We start from the raw sequence: 6782 nt of genomic DNA on the forward strand, positions 1-6782 counted from the left end.
AGCGAGCCCAAGGCGGGGAGGGGGGAGGGCCAGGGGCGGAGGGGGGCCGGCACTACTGTGTTGGCGGACTGGCGGGACTAGGGCTGCGTGAGTCTCTGAGCGCAGGCGGGCGGCGGCCGCCCCTCCCCCGGCGGCGGCAGCGGCGGCGGCAGCGGCAGCTCACTCAGCCCGCTGCCCGAGCGGAAACGCCACTGACCGCACGGGGATTCCCAGTGCCGGCGCCAGGGGCACGCGGGACACGCCCCCTCCCGCCGCGCCATTGGCCTCGCCGCCCACCGCCCCGCACTTATTGGCCAGCTCGCCGCCAATCAGCGGAGGCTGCCGGGGGGCCACCTAAAGAAGAGGCTGTGCTCTGGGGCTCCGGCTCCTCAGAGAGCCTCGGCTAGGTAGGGGATCGGGACTCTGGCGGGAGGGTGGCGCGGCGCGGTCGCGGGGACTGGCGGGTGCGGCGGGCCCTCGAGGATGCCGGGACAGTCTGGTGGGGCCGCTGGGTGCGATCCGTACGCTGGACAGGGCAGGCGGGTGGCGGTCGGGACTACGGTCCGCCCCGCAGCAACCGGAGGGGGAGGGAGAAGGGAGCGGAAAAAAAAATCTACACCGGACGCGGCCATGGCTCCCACGGGGGAGCGGAGGTGCGCTTCCGGTGCACGTCTCGTCGCTGATTGGCCTCCTCTCCTCCCGCCGTGTGTGAAAACACAAATGGCGTGTTGTGGTTGGAGTGAAGCGCCTGTCAGTTAAAATGGGTGCTGGAGTGCGCAGCCGCTCGCTGCCTCGCTAGGCCCACTGGGTGGGGCGGGAGGTAGGTGGGGTGAGGAGAGCTGGACGTGCGGGCGCGGCCGGCCTGGGGCGGGGGAGGGGAGGGGAGGGAGGGTCAGCGAAAGTGGCTCGCGCCCAGGAGCCTCCCACCCTCCCCTTCCTCTGGAGGACCCGCCGCCGGCCTGGCCTCGTCGTCTGATTGGCTCCCGGAGCCCAGAAAACTGGCCCTTGCAATTGGCCCGCATTCCTGCGAGTTCAGGCCCTGAGCGGGCTGGCGGGGGCGGCGGGGAGGTGCTCGCAGGATCCGGCCCTCCCCGAGGCCGCGCGCCGCAGAGTCTGGCCCCGCGCCCCTGCGCAACGTGGCAGGAAGCGCGCCCTGGGGGGCGGAGACGGGCGCGGTTCCTTCTAGAGTTGCGGCCGCACGAGGGGCGAGATGAGCCGGACTTGCGGCGCACCCTCCGGGGAGTGAAGAAAGGAGCGGGGGACTCAGTCGGGCCGGTTTGGAAGCAGGAAGCGCCTTGCTCTCTAAAATTTCGTGGGAGCTGCAATCAATAAGGGAGCCGCAGTGGAGTAGGCGGAGAGAGGGCCGCACCCTTCTCTGCAGGGGAGGGGAGTGCCGCAATACCTTTCTGGGAGTTCTCGGCTGCCTCCGGTCTTCTAAAGACCCGCCCCGGGCCTGGAAGAATCCCTTCCCCCTCTCCCCTCGTGATCTTCAAGTCGAGGCTTTCTGGAAGATGGGCGGGAGACTTCTGGGCAGGCTTAAGGGCTAAACTGGTGCGTGGGCGTTGCCCTGCAGGGGAATTGAACAGGTGTAAAATTGGAGGGGCGAGGCTTCCCACGGGTTTTCGTTGGTGTCGGGAGGTAATTATAATAGGGGCAACGGAGGGAAATGGGAGACTAGGCGCTCACCTGGGGTTTTATGCAGCAGAACTACAGGTTATTATTGCTTATGATCTGCCTTGGAGTATTTTTCATCGAGTTAGATTAAAGGCATGCTCACCCGAGTTTATACTCCCACTTGAGATCCTTGCTGTATCATGAAATTATAGTATCGCAACTTAGAATACATAAACAGAATCTTAGCATTTTCTACAGAGCCCAGTACTTCACTCTGTCCCTCCTGCTCCCTCTGCAGTCCTACCAAAAGATATTTTAGCACTCTCTCATTTTAGTCCCTTTTTTATTTTTTTTGTACTGGTTTATCCAATGCCTAGACAGAGCACTGGCATTCTTCCTCTCTTGATCTTAGAAACCTGATGAGTCATGAAACCAGACAGATTAGTTACACCACAAATTGAGGCTGTAGCTGGCCCTTACCCTGCAGTTTTCCTTAGTACATCTTGTTGACTGTTAGCCTTGATTTTCTTTTTCTATCCCCACCCCTTCAGGAGCTTCACTACAATAGATTTATTGAGAATCTAACCTGAAGTTTGGCTTCTTTCCATTCCCATGAATGCCTTTCTCTTCCCACCTTTAATAAATTGAACTGTTTCCTATTAATGGTCTACAGATGGATATTTCCTCCAATATCACCGACATATCTTACATATTGCCAGGCTGATTGTATTAAAAGGTGTATGAATTGACATAAAATATGCTGACTCCTTAATGCTTTAGTGGATTCCATGAGTACAATACAGAAGACCGTTAATGGGCTAATGACAGCTTTTTCATTATTTCCTACACACACACAATCTCTTAGGTCACATGGAATTGATTGTTGCCTACATTTTGTCACTGTACATGTCTGTCTGGAATACAGACTGTTAAGGTTCAGATGTCTCTCCTGGCCTAAGGTCCTGTGGTCCTATATTTTCCTATTTAGGTAGTGTTTTCTTCTGGCCTCTGGCTTGATTCATGACACTCCATGTTATTGCTGGTTTTACTGAGCTGCTTTGGTATGGTCTTACCGAGTGGTGTCTGCTAAGTTCCTATTGTATTGCTTGACTTGTAGCCAGGCACAAATGAAATGACTGAATGTACTTGTGAAGCTTGGTCTTTAGGTTCTTTGTTGTGTGTGTGCTCTATAAGAATCCAGGAGAACTTACTGCAGAGATGTGGATACTCTGTTTTGTTCCAGTGTGGTAGCCAATAACCAAATTACTTGTTAAGCGTTTGGAAATATTATGGGAACTAATTTTTATTTGAAGTGTAAATAGTGTGGACAGCGGAGCCATTGCTGCAAACTTGTGGGTTTCAGAAGACTAGTGCAGACTTTTTAAAGAATTTTCTGTTACACTTAACAACAAAGAAATAAAAATTGAACCTTTGGTAGCCTATTTAAGTTGCTTGTTGTATTTTATTTTTGTGCTTCATTTATTCTAAACATGAAAGCAAGTACTGATTAATTTGGATTTCAAAAACAGAGCCAGTGTTTTAGCTGGGAAGTGGTGGCAGTTGCCTTTGATCCCAGCATTCAGGAGGCAGAGGTGGTAGATCTCGGAGTTCTAGGCCAACCTGACCTGCAGAGTGATTTCCAAGATAGCCAGGATTACACAGAGAAAGCCTGTTGAAAAATAAAATTTACTAAGCTGAGATTTTTTTAAATCATAATTGAGGCAGTACTTAGGAGCCACCGTGGGATTTGGATTTCTCTGTGGCTGATCAACCTAATTCACCCTCCCCCTTTTGATACTCTGGGCTTCCTTATTCTTTAAAGCCTCTTTCCCACCGTGTAGCTTCTTGTTTGCCAATTCCTATGCTGGTTTAAATGGCATGGCTTTTTATTTTCTATGGGCAGCTGCTAAGATTTGCATCTTGGTTTCTGGGGTGGGGTTTGGAATTCTTTTTAAAAAAAGTTTTAAAAGATGGGGAGTGTATAATACCTAGTTTTGTGCTCCCTAAAAGACTTTGTTTTCTATGTAAGATTTCTTAAAATATGGTATGTTTAGGACAGGGATCTTAGGGTTTTAGTATGCAGAAACTGTTGCCTTGCTGTTTAATTTGAATCTTCCAGTCTCACGGCTAGAGAATTTAAATTCTGGGTAGCCAAGGCCAGATTAAAATTCTTCCCTTTCATGTTCACTTGCTTACTGTAAATATAAAAATGATAACTTCATAGGTTTTTCCTGAGACAGGATTTCACTCAATATGTATCTCTAGCTGACCTGCAACTTAGTATTTATAGGCCAGACTAGTCTTTAAGAGTTCTACCTGCTTCTGCCTCCTGAGTGCTGGGTTAAAAGTGACGAATGCATGCCTGGCCTGAACTGTTTTTTCTTCCCTCTTAAACAACCAAACAATAACAAACGATGAGTGAAAGGAAAAACCTAAATGCAGGTCAGATTCTTTTAAATATATTAAGGGGGCTTGGGTTATAATTAGTAAAGTGTTTGTGTTGCAAGCAATGAAAACTTGAATTAAATCTCCACAACACACATAAAAAAGCCAGGCATGTTAGAGCACGGCTGTATCTGTAGGACTTACTGGCCACACAAGCCTAGTTACTTGGCAGGCTCCATGTTGGTGAGAACATATCTCAAAAGACAAGGCAAACAGCAACTAAGAAACTACAAAGTTGTCTTTCACACCCATCTACATAAACAGGCAGAGAGTTAGTAAAATATTTCAGATAATGTTTCCTTCAACTTTTTATCTAATACTATGTTTCTTCTGTCAAATCACATTTTTCAAGGAAAATGGGGATTTCTTTAGTGAGTAAACAGTTGAGAACCAAACAAATTTTATGATTTGTGAAACTACGTTTTCAACTGATAGTTAAAGCCTATGAAATATAGGACAAAGCTCTTATTGTGCAGGAATCTAATACTTAACTGAGGTGTCTTAATACTCTTTTCATGGAGGAAACTGAGGCTTCCCTGTCTGTGCTCACAAGCACTTCCTTGGGTTTCCCTGAACTAACCATTGCAGCTAGCTATCCGGTTCTTATACTGGGCATGGTGGTTTAAATAAACTTAGTTTCTTGTCAAGTGGTGTCATATGATTTCATTCTTAGGATAAAAACTGCTATGTATGTTAAACATTTGTGCTTATTGTGAGTTAGGTGTGGGCTTGTAACTTTTAATTTTCAAATTTTGAGCAAGATAAGGCCTTTTGCACATACCTTATGTTGGTGTAACTGTATAATTATGGCTGCCACCGTTGGTCTAGAATGTGATAGTTGGGCATCCCAAGAACAAGACTAGTTTGACTGGAAGGAACCTTAGCTATATAACACTTTCTTGGGTCACAACTCTAGGAGTCAAGCATTTGACCTTGAAGGTTGAGACCTTGATTTTGTTGTAGTGTATGCTAGTTTATATATTGAAGGGGGGTACTTATCCAGACTCCATTCCTGGCTGGATTAGTTAGCAGTAAGTGGCCTTTAGTCTTTAATTGACTACTCACCATAACAGAGGCTTTGGTACCAGTCTATGTACAGTAGAGGAAACGAAGACTCAGTGAGATTTATCAACTTTTTATGTAATTCTAACAAACTGGGGCCAGGTATAGAAACTGGTGTAGTGTTTGGTGTTCTGCTTTGTACTACCTTGCTCTCATTGAAGCATTGCTTGAGGAAATATAGATGTGGTGTGCTATAAGGTGGTAATAGGCTTATAGAAAATTGAAAGCAGAGTAACTACTAGATTACTAGTTTTCTCTGAGGGAAGAATTCAGAAACTGGATCAAGTGTTAAGTCACTGAGAGTGTTTCAGAACATCGCAAGGATCCCTTAATGCCCTCTCCCCTACACCGTATTTGGTCCCACTTGAATGTTGTTGTGGCTCTTAAAATAAAATTAACAATAGTAATTATTGTTTTTTCCTCCTTTAGATTGTTCCTTAAGGACAGGACAGTGCCTGTTTAAGGCTGTAACCCTGCTGTCTGAGCAAAACCAGGTCTTCGAGATCAACACTTTTCATAATCACAAGATGTGTTCTCAGAAGCAAGCAGAGGCACATGATTGTCACTGACAATATTGTCATTGTGTTAAATGGGTTGTGCAGTTTGGATTTTTTTCTAAGGTAGTTTGGGTATGGATCATGTTTCTTTATGAATTAACTCTAGGTTATGCCTTCCATAATCCATGTAGTGTGTCATGCAGTTGTTATTTTTAAATCTTACAGCGTTGTACATGATAAAAGTGTTTTATTGTCTTGATGTTTTGAACATTTCCCAAAAATTCCAAATTATAAAACTGCAACTTATAATTTATTTTAGAAAGATGGTTGTGGTTTTGTAAGATGTTTAATTGTTCTACTAATCCCATTTGTGTTTTAAAATATGTGAAACTGAAGAGTTGGTCACTTTAGGAAGTGAAATGTGTACTGGCTTTAGAGATCATTTAACTTGGCATGTCTTTTGCAACACACTAACTTTGAATAGTGTTGATACCAGCATTTTGAAAGGAGTCATTCCAGTGAGTAAACACTACTGAATATTTTCAATGCAGGTTTTTGGTGTCCCATAAAACTGTCAGAAGCTTCAAACTAGAAATTAAGAAGCTGAAGTGTTTCAGAAGGAGACTACTTGCTGAAGAAGTGTATAATAGCTAAGAATTTAGAAATCATACAATTGACAGTGCTTTGTATCTGCCAGATAAAAGAAATGCTCATAGTGGTTCTTTTGAGCAGTATAGTAACTTGTTAAAGATTTTCCCACAGATACAAGCTAATCCATAATTCATAGATATATACGTAACACTTTACAAATAGATGAAGCTACAAACATGGTTAGACTTATTACTGTGCTTGTATTTATTTATGTGAAAACTTGGCAATAAACTTATGTCCTAAAATAGTCAAAACGTGGAACGACTTTTTAATCTCATGACCTATCTGGAACAGCTATGTTGACGTTTATCCTAAAGGGGAAAAACAAAGTGGGTAGAGCTGCGATGCCTTGGCACATTGCCACTCATTTGTGGTTTAAACCAAAGGGGGACCAAACTTTGAGGTAAAAATCAGAATTGGGCAGACTTGTACATTGTTAGAAACATAAAAACTTGATTATTAATGGTCATAGCGAAGTGGACCTGAGCAAACTACTGGAAGGTATCTAATAACTCCAATTGATGGGAGATAGGT

At 45.2% G+C, this 6782-nt stretch overlaps 1 long non-coding RNA gene across 1 annotated transcript; it reads left to right on the forward strand.

The window, feature by feature from the left end:
- Nucleotides 1–110: 110 nt before the first annotated feature.
- Nucleotides 111–6502, forward strand: LOC125403278 (uncharacterized). Its single transcript, XR_007232892.3, has 2 exons — nt 111–386; nt 5530–6502. It is a non-coding gene; the product is annotated as an uncharacterized LOC125403278 (long non-coding RNA).
- The last annotated feature ends 280 nt before the right edge of the window (nt 6503–6782 follow it).

This window comes from Myodes glareolus, chromosome 3 (genome assembly GCF_982192425.1).
Source record: "Myodes glareolus chromosome 3, mMyoGla1.1, whole genome shotgun sequence".
In the NCBI taxonomy this organism is placed as follows: domain Eukaryota; kingdom Metazoa; phylum Chordata; class Mammalia; order Rodentia; family Cricetidae; genus Myodes; species Myodes glareolus.